This window comes from Monomorium pharaonis, chromosome 8 (genome assembly GCF_013373865.1).
Source record: "Monomorium pharaonis isolate MP-MQ-018 chromosome 8, ASM1337386v2, whole genome shotgun sequence".
Taxonomy (NCBI): domain Eukaryota; kingdom Metazoa; phylum Arthropoda; class Insecta; order Hymenoptera; family Formicidae; genus Monomorium; species Monomorium pharaonis.
The window spans coordinates 22,185,907-22,201,565 of record NC_050474.1 but is presented as its reverse complement, the minus strand read 5'-3'; positions in this window follow the sequence as shown (position 1 = coordinate 22,201,565).

The window sequence follows — 15,659 nt, the reverse complement described above, 5'->3', positions numbered from 1 at the left end:
AGAATCGGGGAGGCGCAGAAGTCGGGGGGGCTGAGAGCATGGCTCCATCCTGACGCAAATGAGCGGTGAACTCGCTTCCGGTCTGCTCTTCAGTCTGTCATTTCGCCCGCTGCGACCTACCGATGAATCTCTGTCACCTGTGTCGAATAGTTGATGACTAGCGTGATTGACTTTACTTTGTAATTCATATTAATTCTTTATAATAGATAGAAGATGCTCCTGATTGACAATTAAACAACTTTTACACCCTTTTTTTTCTGTGCGACTTGTACAACAAATTTTGACGATCACCTTTTAATTTTCGGTCAGGGGAGAATTATTCCGATTTTTAATTAAAAAATTCTGCCCGTCGCTATTATGTACATTTCATTCACACGGTCAAGTGTCATAGAAATAACATTTATTACAGATATTGTAATATTTCTTCTAAAATTTTCATAATTTTCACGCGCCTCTCCTACGCGACATAAATTATATTCCTCATCATACGAGTGACCATCGTTGGATTGACGTATTTTGCACAACAGCCGCTTATCATCAGCTAGATTACCACGGACGGTGGCGGTTGCCTGGCCAGCCGAGGGCCCGTGAAAAATAGCTGCGACCTTTCCCGGATAACGACTAGATCTTGGCGACATACGCGGAGACGTGTATTAATCGTCAACGGGCGTCAGCGGCGCTCGCTTCGCGGTCTGACCGATTTCATCGTTTATCCCGGCACGCACACATTAACACGCGACGGTAGTCGGCGCGATCGATGCCCGTGTATGTGCATTTCATTTATGGCATCGGTGATTCTGTCACGATCTATACCTGCCGCGCGGAGGTGCGGGCGTCGGTGCGACATCAATCGGGCCGAAAATGGTTGACTGGCTACGCGGTCCCGTTTTTGAACACAACAATCCCGCGTCATATAAACTCGTCCCGCAAAACGGCTATTTACCTATACCTACCCATCTCTCGGTATGCCGTGCTATTCGGGCCCTCGTTCTCCCTCTCACTCTCTTCCCCGATATATTCTCTATTCCTCCCCGCGCGATTCAGTCATCCATTCATTCTGCGTCGGGTGGGTGGCCATGCGCTCGGTGGTGGCGACGGCGGCGGTGGCGGCGATGGTTTCATCGGCGACGTCTATTGGAAAATTTATTCCAATATTTTCAATTAAAGTTAGACAAAGCCGTTGTTTGATAACGCTACGTGTTTCGCCGCTCTAGTTGCCGAGGTAAAAATAATATAGCACGCGCGAATGATCAGGAGCGGCTTTCACACAACGACGTTACTGTCGCGCGCGTGAGAGGTAAAGCCGGTCATTGCTGGTGCTGGTGCTGGTGCTGGTGCTGGTCGGTGATGGCGAGATGGTTCGTTACCGTGGACGGCACACACGTGGGGCGAGTGGTACGGGGTGTCGCACCGACGAGGCGTGTGGGCGACGAAGCGAGCTTGAAGGGCTGGTCGGGAGACAATACGCGATTCCGCACGAGTACCGCAGAACGAGTTCACGTCCAGCATTTCTCTCGATCTGCTCACGGTGCAATTAAGTTCTCCAATGCGGAAAGAGAGTCCGGCCGGATGTGAGATCGTTTGCGAGCGCTATCGCGTCGTTATTGCTGGATTAGCCGGCCCGAAAGCTTAGCCCGTGTGCAAGCGTGCGCGCGCGCGCGAGATCGTACTATTTTTTTTTTTTTTAATATGACCTGTGGGGTAGGACCGCGGAGTTATCGAATATTTGAACTTTATTTATTGAAAGCGGGCTATAAAAGATATCTGACTTCAATATTAGCGAACCAATGGAACATTTATTTTAAAATACATCTAACCCGTATATGGCAAATATTTATTTATTTTTGCAAAATATAATTTGAAAATATATTTAATACATTCTGTACCATACATGTGGGTCGGCATTATTGAAAGCTGCAGGAAGGTGCAGAACAAAATAAAAAATTATCCTTCCATTTAATTTGCAAACGTTGATTAGTTTATTTTTATTTTTTATATAGATAATTTTATTTTTTATATAATACATGAAAAGTGTGTCATTTAAATTAAATTACATATTTTAGCAGATTTTCTTCAAAAGTTCTTATTAAAATTATCATTACTAATTTAATTTATTTTAAGTATTTTAAATAATTAATTAAGAAAACTTTTAAAATAACGCTAACGTAATGATTATTTAATTTCATACTTTGGCGACTGTGATTATGGTTTTGTTATATTTGATAAATCAAAGCTCAGACTTTGACGAGCTTCGACATACCAAAAAGCTACATTTAATTCCATGCAGGTATTCTAACACAATCGAATGTACTTCTCTTAATGCATCGTGAGTAAGAACAGCCGATAGCAATGCAACTAGCTGCCTACGCGGGACGCGATAATTACATACTCGGCAGCGGGACGGCCGCAAACGTCACGTGCTTGTCAAGAGCTATCACAGCTTCCTGTTAGCGTGCATGTGTACATAAGAGAAACGAGGAAGTTGAGAGATAGGACTAAACAGAGAGAAAACATAATAGGTTTGCTTATTTGTAATACATAGAAAATTTATCTAATTATCTTGTAACGTCAATGTGTCGGTATTGATTGACCTGAGGACAAGAGATAAAGAAAAGTAATTAGCAAGCATAAATAGTGTACAATATAACAACAAAAACGAAACGGAGAAAGGATAAAGCCATTGAATAGTTTTGTGTGCAAAGAATTAGATAGGATATTGAATTGTCACAGAATTTATTCATATTAAAATGTCAAAATTATTTTACTTTGAAAGTTCACAACGGTGAATTACAAATATTAATACTTATGTTTAAACTAAAATATACAAGAAAAGGATGTACACAAAACAAAAAATATTTTTATTTTGAACATTCTTTGGATGTAATTATTATGACATAGAAATATAAATATAATACTTTACTAAAAGAAATAAATTATGTATGAACAGCATTATCATTGTTTTATAAAATAAAAAATATATATAATACAATGATTGTTAAATAGAGTAGGAAAAAATAAGAATAAGAACCTATAAGATTTAATTGCGCTTTTCACAACTCATTGCGTCTCTCTCCAAATATAAATTTTGGTAAATTTCAAATACATTTTACTTTTAATGTGGAATGTGAATAGAAATGCGATTAAAAGTAGGAGTTGATCTCTTATTTTGAGCGAGATACAGGTGCAGGTGCATTCTACCGACGACGTCTCGAGCCGAAAATCGATCCGGCTCGCTCGGGCGTATCGCGACGGCGACGTCGGCGGTCCAGGATGATCCTTAATAACGCGAAATACGAAGTAGAGAGACGTAGGCAATGCGAAAAGAGGAGGAGGAAAAAGATCGACGGTCGGACGAAGATCGGGAAACGGGGCGAGTGGTAGGGGAAAGAGGGGATATATCGGATACGCGGATCGAAGAAAAGGGACGAGCTGATGAAATAATAGGTCTCTCGCGCGCGCAATAGCGAGTGCCCGGCATTGTGCGAGGGCTGCACGGCAGTCCAGGTCGACTCAATGGAAACGGATGAATGCTGGCCAGCACGGGTGATGCAGGAGAGCGGTTCGTCCTCTCTCGCTCCGACTCTCTTCCTCTCTCCTCGGGGTTCGCGCCGAAAAGCCAAGTCCACTCGGCTTTTAATACTATGCCCGATGTCCACCACTTTGCGATACGTTCCTGTTTGTAATTGAAATCTGCCCACCCGCTCTTACCCGTCGCCGCCGCTGCTCGTTTTCTCGTTAGATCCTCTTTTTTTCTCGGCTGATCATCCTACTGGAACCGCGTTGATCCCTTTTCTCCGCATTGCCGATGTCGCTTTCGGCTTGTAACGAGAATTGAAAGAAGTAAGGGCCTTTCGTTCGATTCGTTATATACAGGAGCTGCTTTCGCTTCTGGTCGACTACTAATTCACGTATTAATTCTCAGCTTATAACTTGGATTATAATAGAGCTTTCGGGAATTCGACTTAATTATCGATCATTATTTCTCGCCAATAAATGGGATACGCGAGACAAAATATGATCTAAATTTTATGCTGTCATATATCAGTGAATTTATCTCTCATGAAACAACATGTTGAAAATTGCAATATTACAATTGAAATAAGCTACTGTTATATGTAAATTTTGTTATATTCCTCGTACGTCTCACTTTGTTATTCTTTTAGTTCTATTTATACATGTGATGTATATCTAGACAAATTTAATCTGTTATATTCAAAACAAGAGATACAATTAATGCAACTAATATTTTTTATTTAACACGTGAAAACATTTAGTTGATATATTCCGTCATGTTTAAAGAATTCATTTTATCTATCTTAAATGACACATTTATTTTTAATGCCATCAAACAAAAATTTCTATATAGAAAAATCAAATTAGCAATCTCATGTATAAACAAAAATATAAAATCTTTTAAAGAACTTGATTTAAGACAATCTTAAACGGACATAATTTGTTTATGTGAAAAAATGTATAATTTAAATAAGAAAGATAATTTTATTTTTATTCAATATTAATTTTTATAAGTTGAGAGGAAAAATGTATCAGATATGCAATAATATTTTTAAACTAAGGATTAAAAGAATAAAGATTTAATATTGTTATTACTACTATAAAACAATCATATATTATATATTGTGCTTTTTGTTTTCTTAGATGACTATTATAATGTTGAAAGAAAAGTATATTTTGCTGAAATTTTTTGAAAGATTATCAAATACTTTTAAAAAAAAGATTTTATACATATGTTCCTGCTATGAGGCATTGTTGATACTAATATTTTTTTCTATGTATAAAGATATTTCATGAAAATGTATTTGGACTTCAATAAGAAATATACATTACCTAATTTCACTCCTTTTGCTGAATTTGTGAAAACGCACAAGCTGCGGATCTTTAGTGATGGATAGGTAGCGACCATTTTATCGAAATAGAAATTAAATATAAATTGCTCCAAAACTCCATGAAACTTGATCAAACAAAGTGCCGGTAATTTGGGATACCGATCTTTGACGATAGGATTACCTGTGACAATTTTGACGCTTTTGCTGACGTTTTCATGTCAAAACGATCGCGCTTTGTGACGCGCGAAAGTGACCAGCGCCGTTGGCGCACAAAAATTTTCAGCCGCTATTTGGCACAGCGATTTCGTTGGGCAGGTGCATGCCATTTGTGACACGTTTAAACGAGTCTCGGGCGTGCATCGCGAATTCACGCGGCGCTGTCCGATTTCGCATCGCTATTCATACATGAGTATTGAACGGCGTCCGTGCGGAAGAGCCACCTGAAGAGCAAGAGAGAGAGAGAGATAGAGATAGAGTAGTGATGGCCCTCGAACCAATGCTTGCTTGCAATTTTCGAGCAAACCGAATATGGATGCTCGATCAAAAGGGGGCACGGTCAGAGAGTAAAAAATGTACCGAATTCACATTTTATAAACTCTATTTTAATATTTGTATTGTCCATAAAATTTATAGACTTGATGAGTTTTGGATTTAATCCATTTTTATTTCAAAATCTTTTGAGTGCGGATATTTGTACCTATACTATGCATCTCTCTCTCTCTCTCTCTCTCTCTCTCTCTCTCTCTCTCTCTGTATGCTGATATATAATATAATTTTATTATTAATGTCGCTCGAAGATCAACGTTGAATCGACTAGCTCGAAAAACTTATATTTTGCATAATATCGATGCCATCGCTACACACGGGTCACGCTCGTTCATTCGCAGGTAATAGACAATCGTCATTACGAACCGGCCGTCGTTATTATGCTGTGTGCGCGACGATACGTTATGATTTCCGATAGTTCTCGTAACCAGGTGATGATCATTTCGAGCGTCAAATGTCGCCAGTACGTGCGAAAAAAACTCCTGTGTCTGTCGTCGTCGTTAATGGCTAATACGTGACGCGTTTCTAATTAACGTAGTCGAGAAACGAACAGAAATGACGAAAAGGGAGAAATGTTCACGTCACGGTCGACATGTATGTGAGTAACGAAGAGAGAGAGAGAGAGAAGTAGGGAACGTAAAATATTGAAGAATTCTTGAGGGAAGGCTGTATAAAGTGCTTGCGGATATAGTGGCGATTTATTTCTAGAAAAATTTTATTATCACGATGATATAACTGCTTTTTGCAATCTTTATTGCGGAATTGTATATGAATATAAGAAGGTACGTAAGCTTTCTCATTAATGGCATAAATTAAATGGCTTAAAAAGTAAGCTTCTTAACTGGAATAGAATTTTACTGAATTTTTTAAATTTTTTATAAGAGAAAGGGTATAATTTTGGTACTAGAAAATATTTTAATATTCTTCAGAGCTTGCGGAGATATAGGTATTTATCAAATGTGTAGACCGTGAGTAAAAATTTTATATTAATATATTTTTTATTCCTATATAAACAAGGTAAAGGTAGTCGACGTAGAAAATTTTGCGTAATTGTGTGTGCGAAGGACAGAGTGTTTAAGTTGTCCATCCATATATAATGCAGACTTTTATCGCAAGAAAGAATATTATAGCTATAATTGTAGCTATGATTAACGAATTGATAAAGTATATTAATACGCGGTTGAACAGCACACAGATATTTGTATCTGACAAGCGACAGAAATTTATTGTGAAAATACTTGTTTATAATATAAAGCAAATAATCTATGTTTTCTTTCTAATATTAAAGCAGACTATTTTGCTATAACATAATATTAAAATCCTACAAAGAAAGAACAAGTGTAGGAATTATGTGAGAAGCGGTATATGAGTAAATATTTCATATTAATCTCACATAAATGTTCAAGCTCACAATACTTGAGTTCTGCTATATTCGTAATGAAAGAGTTGGGCGTAAAAAGGGCGTGAAGAGTCCGCATGTTGGAAGTTCAAACAGGGTCCTTCTCGCTGAAACATTTTATAATTGCCGGTTCAAAAGTTGACGTTGTTGTTCTACATACCAGATGAACAACACCGGTGGTAGTAGGAAGACGCAATCTACGATAATGCCTCGAGCGTTGTTGAAACGCCAACTGCATCGCTTTATAGTAACACCGCTTTATCTTGGTGTTTGCCGTAAAACAGCGGCGGCGTCGCATGAAATCCCGAAAAGTCGTCCTTCACACAGAGTATATCATTAAGGGAAATACGATAGTCTCGGGAGCCATTTTCGAAAGAGAAAGAGAGAGAGAGAGAGAGGGAGAGGGAGAGAGAGGAGAGGAGGGAGAAATGTTCTAGACGTGCTCTTCGAGGCATGTTAATGTAACGTGCGTAAATTCCCTGCGTATATGCGTGAACGCATGCAGATCAGTGCACGCGGCACGGTGCGTCGGCATCGTAGTGGCGCGACTCGAGTAAACTGGTAATACTAATCCGAGTGGTAATACTTAATAGCAGCCTGGAGCAGTGCCCGGGCCAAGTTCTCCTAAGTGAATTAACCTCGAGTTAATTTCAAGTTAAGGAAACCCCTAAGCAGACCTCGAGTGATCCTCCCGCTACTTCGTTAGATCAGCTGCTCCGCTCTTCTTGAACATCCGTTTCGCCTACGTTTGCTACGTCGCATGAGCTAACGAGAGCCGACCGTCGAGGATCCTGCGGGATTTACGGCGATCTTTGACGAGAGACTTCGACTTTTGCTAAAAACACGATTGATTTTAGAATGCAAATGAGAATCTGTAATACAAATTGCAGCACAGCGATTGTGAAAAAGGAGCGTAATATTTTTTTTAAACTTTTTTTAATAAGAAAATGTATTTGAAGGTAGTTTATCTTAGAGAATACCTGGAGGGGCCACTAAAAAACTCCGTTAATGGTTAATGAAATTGTGGCTCTCTCTCCCTAAGTATTCTATAAGATAAAATAAAAACTTGAAATGCATTTTGCTTAAAGGAGCGTTTTGGCTCGCGCGCCCCTTTTTAATTCAATAAGTTTAGCTCAGTAACAAGAGTTAACATTTATTTAATTTAAGACCTTACCTAGTTTCGAGAAAAAGCTGCATGTATTAATCTGTTCTAGAGATCCTAAAATCTCAGGATTCTCGGGTACCTTTAAAGGGGTATTATCCAACAAGTTATGAGTCGCATAAAGTGTTTAGTATGACATAATTGTGCAATAACGGAATATAATGCTTAATACGCTACAATCTTGGGAAATATTTATCTTGTACGTAATTACGATTAAAAAGTATAAAACTCGTCTTCTCATCAAAACGGAATGCTACTCGCCGATTGCTAAACAAAAATAGCTAAAATCTGCTCGTCGATATTACGAAGCTATTATCTTTATAGTCATGTCATCCTATTATCCCGGGGAAAGGGACGTTCTCTGTATCCATCCCAAGTACACCGTAAATTTATGTATTTACGGAAAGGACGTAAAGAAACGTAATTTCACGTAAAGCTAATTATTAAAGAATATTACGGTTATGTATAGTTTTATGTACGAAAATGGATAATAATTCTGTTAAAAGAATGTTGCACTGCAAAGGAAAAATTATTTTCGATTGTATTTCAAATAATGCGTTATCCTTAATCGTACATTCTTTCATTCGAGAGCATATTCATTACGCATTTTGTTTCCCTTTCGCGTTGGTCCACGTTCCATATTTTTCCCTATATGTACAACATAGAAACGGAGAGTCGTGCTTTTACACGATGCTCGTGCGTATATTCCGCTTCATTTTATTCGCGGTATGGTATATTATTTGCGCCGCTTCACATGACGGATGCGCACGTCGATGTTTCACGCGTTACGATTTTGTTTGAGGTCCCGCGGTTTTCAGCATCGTGTGTTATTTCCGACACACGCGCGAGTGAGAAATCCGAGGCATCTCCATCGCGATGCACACGCCGAGGTGGTTGCAGATCGTGCAGGTTTCGTCGACAACGAACCAAGTTTTATAAACGGCTCGCCTGTCACGAAACCCGGACGTCTGCGTCCATGCTTGGTCCTCTTCCTGATGCTTCCGATGCTCCTTCCGCATTGATCCCCGAGCGATATAGCGAGTAATACATTGTATTCGGTGTGTCTTTATTTAATTTTTATTGATTCAGAATTTCGTCGATATGAAAATATTTCCTTTCTTCTTATTAAAAAAATTTTTTGCAACGACACCTGTCAAGGTGTCAGGGCAAAATTATTTTTCGTGCAGCAGAAAACTTCTCAACAGAATTGCTACTGCAAAAACTAACATGATAAAATGATTTGAGGAAGCTAACATTAAAACGCGAGTATTATATTTGCACTGCAACCTTGTTTTAAGAATAGACGAAGAGAAAGTATACAGAGTTGATGCAGGAAAAATAATCCGACGTTTCATGAATTTAAAGCCGTGACAGATATTCCGCTCTTAAAGTTAATAGCAAGGTTTTCTCTCTTTTTTTTTTTAATATGAACTGCATTACGAATAAGTAGAATAACATCTCATTTTATACGAGAGATTGATACGTGCTTGTGACTCTGAAAATCGGATCAGAAATGTAGCGCAGGTGATGGGTATAGTTGTTGACTCCGCGTAATCATTCAGATTCGATTTAATTGCAGAAACACAGCATATACACCTTCCTTTTTATATGATTTCGCGCAAGTAATTCAATTTGATTCTAAATCAAACTTGAAAACTCTGCAAATTTAAAATTTTGATCGATTAAAAATTTTCTTTCGCGCAATTCGCTAAGGAACAAACAAGCAGGGAATTTGTCAAAGATTTTGCGGTTAATCCGACAAAAATGGGCTGTCCCACGTATGAAAGAAATCACGGTTCGGTTTTAACATCCTACGCGTGCAATCCGCCAATCCGGGAGGGGGGGGGGAGGGGGAGGATAAAGCCGATGGGGCAGCCTTTGAAAGAAGGCTCTCTCTCCGGAGGACAACGGCGCGTTGCGCTGCTCTCACGGCCGTGTAATTATTATCGATTCCATTACTACGCTCGTAATACTGGCAGCGAAATTACCGCGGTCGCCGTATCGCATCGCGATCGTTACGGCCGGCTCGCGTTTAATCAGCGCTTACGATGATATTACGAGAGTGCAACGTGCGACACAAAATTATTGTAAGCCGCGCCCCGCTAAATATTCCGTCAGCGGCCGCTAATCGTCCGCGTTAACCGAGTTAATAAGCGCACTCGATACGCGCGCCCGATTTATTCGTCGTTACCGAGGTTGGGTTACTGGGAAGGGTAGTCGTCGACGGCGATGACGGCGTCGACGAGCAGGGCAGCCACGGGGATGGTTCGAGGAAAGAGAGAGAGAGATTGGCAAGCATTGTTTGCACGTCTACGCGCATACGAGAGAGAGAGAGGGAGAGAGATGGAGAGAGAAAGGGAGAGAGGGGAAGGAAGCGACGGAGCCAGTGAGTGGGATACCTAATGAAATTACGATGTTACTTCCCTGAAAGACGAGCCGTGGAGGCGGGCACGGGTACATGCGGCGATCAGAGCGTAAAGTCCATCCCTGCATCACGCTACTGCGCGTGAACGCGTGTCCGTGCGTGCGTGTTTTTCCACGTGTGTATACTAACACGTACGTATGTACAAACACGCGCGTGTATTTGTGTACGTGTCGCGGGTGTCCTTCCTGCCTGTGCAATGTGCAAGCACGCGTGTGGACAGGCGCGACGCGTCGCGCGCGCATCCGCGCTCTTTCGCCGCGGAAAAGCTCTTTGTAAAGCGCCGAACGAGAGCTTTGTGAAAAGCGCAATTGACAGGTCTTCCTATTAGTAGACGACAAAATATCGGAGAGGGGCGGGAGGGAGGGAGGTGCGAGAAAAAAACGTCAGCGTGAAACGGTGGAGGAATATAGCGTTGCGAGTCGGAGCGAAAGAGACGCCCGGTAAAGTACCTTGTCCCTTTCTTCTCCGCTCTCCTCTCTCCCTTTTTTTTTTCGTTGCATTAACCGGTTAAACTTCCATACGCGTAAAGCTGACGCCATGGACGCCAGGGTTGCTGCGATATTCCCTGAAAATCCGGGCCGATCGCTTCCCCGACGTCCTTTGACGAAGACCGGTTCATCTCGCAGATCGCCGATGAAAAGCGCGATCAATTTCGGGTGAACCTGTTCGTCTGCCTGTAAAGAGCCGACCTGGCTTTCGTTCGAAACGTTATCTGCTGTTATAACGATTAAAATTATAAAAGAGAGGGACTAGAGATGGAGACATCAAAGAGACAGCGGCTTTGTACTTCATTTGCGAACTTAGGCCATGATGGTGCGCAGCACCTAAGTACATCGTAGTAACGAACGATCGGGAAACGAACGACTTTGGAATAAAGGACGGTTAAAGTTCCGCTATTGATTCATTTTGCATCAAATAGACGCAAACTTTATGCATCGCTCTCGCGAAACTTGCTGTATAATTATGAATTTATTATATTTCTAATTGAAACTAACAAAATCAGCATTTAAAGAGATTTTCCAGCTTAAATAAATGAAGGGGAAAAGTCACATTACTTTTTCATTTACATGTATATTTTAACAGGGCTTTTAGCAATGTTATTTTCAAAATAATAAATAATGAACAAAATTTTAACAATAAACACGATAATTTATTATTTAAAAATGTTTTTATAATATGAATAAGTGTTGATTATAAACTTATTCTAAAAATTTCTCCTCAAGTTCTTGTATTATGTAAAAAGATCGGACTTTTTTAAGCACACAAACAAATTCATTTTATTTCCATATCAAACGTTAATTTTTTATGACGATCTAGTTTCGCAGAAGATATCAGATCATTAAGCTGCTGTGTATAGACAGAAAGATAATGAAAGAGAGAAAGGGGAGAAAGCAGCGTGCCGTTCGCAGGCGGGTAGATTACACCGGAAATCGGTGGCTGGTTTGGTGACCAAAGTTCGACCTTTATTATCGTTTGTCCCGAAGGCATCGTGATGTGGAACAATGCTATGGCATCCTGTAATTATGTTAAGTACACCGTCGCGTAGTACGCGCGAAAGCCGTATAGTGCACATATACCGAACTACCGTCGCCCCCAATAGTTGGTTGCCTCGAGATTCACCCTTGCAGACGAGTCGAGAGGAAGCGGAAGGGTGCACGGTGGAGTAGCGGTAGATGGGGAAGCGTACTCGTATTGCGAGCCAGCCTATAACGTAACGCTGTTATAGAGTAGCGCAACCGACCGCTCTTGTGATCAGATGCTAACTAACTGTACTTTGGTCGTGCTTAATATATAGGCTCTATTCGAGTGTTCGTCGGCGTCGAGTCTAGATGGAAGTTTTTCAGGCTCTCGTGAATGTGTATCGATCCTTTAATATATTATCACATGGTTGTCTCATTATCACTAGAATTTATTAAAACTTAAGTTGTGGAAAAATACTGCACGCGTGTGGTATTATCAGAAATTTATCTTTACCTGAGAGTAATAAAGAATCTTTTGCATATTAAGAATTTAACGCTCAGCCATTTTTCTTGAATTCTTTATGGTTGATATTTTTATTGTCTATATCAGGAGCGTGTACACCTTGGCAATTTATTGCTTATGTGTAGCTATGGTCACATGGCACTAGATAGTGCCAGGAAGCAGGTAGTCGTAGCGAGAATGACGACAGGGAAATGGAGAGCGAGAGAAAGAGAGGGTCAACGGGAGGAGCACCGTTGATGGTTGACGTATCTGTATGCCGCAGTGACGGCAGACAAGCACGTATATCAAATAATTAGATTTCGGCCTGAAACGTCAATAACCATGTCAAACCATTACCCGTGCGAGACCCCGTCGACCGGTTCGGTGCTGGTTGGTCGGTCGACCGACGACCGGCCGGGAAGAGCTGCATGCCTGTCTGACTGCTAGACTGCTGCCTCCTGCCTAGATAGCTCGCTCGCTCGCTGGCTGGCTGGTTGGCTGGCTGCTCACGAATTTAACCGAGTTAGCAAACAACTCATTTAACGAAATTAGGGCCCCGAGCGTCGCTTAAAATCGGAGAAATAAAATTACGCTGCGCGAAACGACGGGAGGGGTGACCAGCACTGGCAAACAGGAAGGAAAGGGAGACGTCGGTGCTTCGAGCTGAGACTTCGGTGTTGCTGTCGCTATTATATTGATAATGCCAAGTATAAGGATTTTTTTATTCGAAATTTGTTACTAGTCTAAATTCGTGGGTTCGTGCAACGAATCGAAAAAAATATTTTTACGATTGTATAGGAAATGTATGTTATATACGTAGATATTCACCGATTATCGTAGAAAAAATTACGTAAGCATAAATTACGGAAGAATAAATAATTTCTGAAAAGATAGTTTTCATAAAAAAGCAAATACATATATTTTTGTTTAAAAATTATTTCCTATACTAAAAGTTGTCTCCGACATTAAGTGAATCAGTTGTCTATTGAAAGAAGGTCAAGATTTTATTTTATTTCTTTTGTTATGAACTATGAAAAAGTTACCTAAATTTTTTATGTTTCTGACTTAAATTTTATTAAGCGACATCAAGATGATCGACATTCTTCGCTTTTAATCTTGAAAAAAAAGAAGATTAGCGGAAGCTGGGGAACGCCCTGATGTGTATGCGAAATAAAAAGGAGAATCTCGAGAAAAACGGAAGAGAGAGAGAGAGAGAGAGAGAGAGAGAGAGAGAGAGAGAGAGAGAGAGAGAGAGAGAACTATATGCGGGTGTTTAAAGTGCGAAGGAAATGTCGTCGCGGCGACGTCAGGCGTTACCGCTCGGGCGAAACAATGCACGTTGCGCGCCTTCCGTTCGAGATACGATTCGAGCGTGCTCGACGTTTCACGCTGTGCTCGCTTCGCTCGTGTACGAATGAACGAGCGAGCGAGAGCGCGTGCACGCTGTGCATTTGTGTCGCAGGCAATCGCTTGCATTGTGCACACGGCGTACATTGTACGCAAAGAGAAGGAGGAAGAGAGGATGAAAGGAGACAGAGAGAGAGAGAGAGAGAGAGAGAATATTATATTCTCTCTCTCCCTCCCTCTCCCTCTTAATATATATATTGAATAACAGATTCACAGTGAGTCGATCTGGCTATCGCGATTTTACTATCTGACAGTCCTCTCTCGTCTTCTCCCTTACGTTCTAATGTCATTGTCCTCCACCGACGCGCATCCGATTACGCATCGTAATTCATACAACTCACGCCGCATGCCACAAATTCAAGAAGTGACGTTGACTCGCATTGCGACCTCGCGTTTTAATCGGGCTATTGTCTCTCGGTTATTCCCGATAAAAAGTAGAAGAGAACGACGAAGAAATTGAATTATTCAGGATTGACGGAGAATATCCTCCCAGATATATCTCCATTTACAAAAAATCTTGCGGAATGTGCGTGTACGAAGAAATCGAGTTGCAAGTTTAACTAGTGTCACTCTTGACGTGTTCCATTTGTATGAATGGTTTTGTCACTCTTGAAAATTGAGTCAAGCTATGTCATTCAGTCGGATTGACTGTCATAAATCTGATCGAAAGATAGGAATCACGATTGATGTGCATTTTAATTGTATTTTGCCATGATATTGTGAGTACAAATGTAGAAATCGAACATACAAAAGAGATCGAGTCTAAGGTATAAGAGCTCGACAAATTTATCTGATTTTGGCAAGAAAGTGACATTTTTTTCTGTCGTTTTCTTTTTCTTGTTTTTTTTTCATACAGCTTTGACGAGCTTACGAAACGCACGAACACGTCTTGTCCGCCGGTTTTTGAACTACGTAAATCGATAAATTTGTAATTTCATCTGGCACTCCTGTTAGCCACGCTAAAGAGAACTCGTACCGTATGGCGCGAGCAATAAGAGTTTGTGCCGGTCGAAATCGAGTTATTTACCTGATTGCGAGTTTTGTGAAAAATCGTAATGAACTTGGGTACGCGAGTATCGCTCAACTTTCGCAATTTAAACGTCGAGCTCGGCCGGATAATTGCGGAGGTCGCAGAAGCAACGGGACGACGTTTTCCCGACTGCGCGGAATTAATACGCTTGGCTTTCCTAAATTCACACGCGATCATTGTTGCGATTTTATCGCATTCAAATTATACGCGCATGAAACTTTTTTATTCCGAACTCGTTAGCAATTCTTTCTTCTAAGTAAGAACGCCGCACTCTCGCCGTTCGACGTTAGTTTCCTCCTTCTCCAGAAATTTAATTATCGAATCGCGAGAAGCGGTTTGCCCGCGTGAAATATTTGCATAGACACTTATTAATTTCCTGACTTCGCAATCTTTATCTCCCTCGTTCCTCGCGGGGAGATCCTGTATTAATGTCCTTACCTGCCATTGTCTTTGGATTTACGGAGAGTCCCCCCTTCTCCCTCCGTCGCGCCTCCCATTCAATTAAACTTCGCGAAACAAGCGGTAATGAATTTAGATATCCTGATGCGTTTAACTTACAGAAAAAGATACATCTTCCATTTTCTCTCGTGAAATTCCTTTTCAAATTCATCGATATTACATAAAATACGTCCCGGATTAAGCTGACCGCAGTAGTATAAATCATTTTTAGACAGACACTGCGATTGTAGCCAATTCTTACAGCATGTTCCACTTTGAGCAGAAAAAAAACAGTCAATCATGATCAGACCGCTTTATTATATTGCATATCTATTGCATTCTTATAACCTGGGAGTATTATAATCTGATTTTACACTCTAGAAACAAGAAAATGAAATTCAGTACTTCACGTTCGATCGAAAATCCGTATTAATTTTTTCTTCATC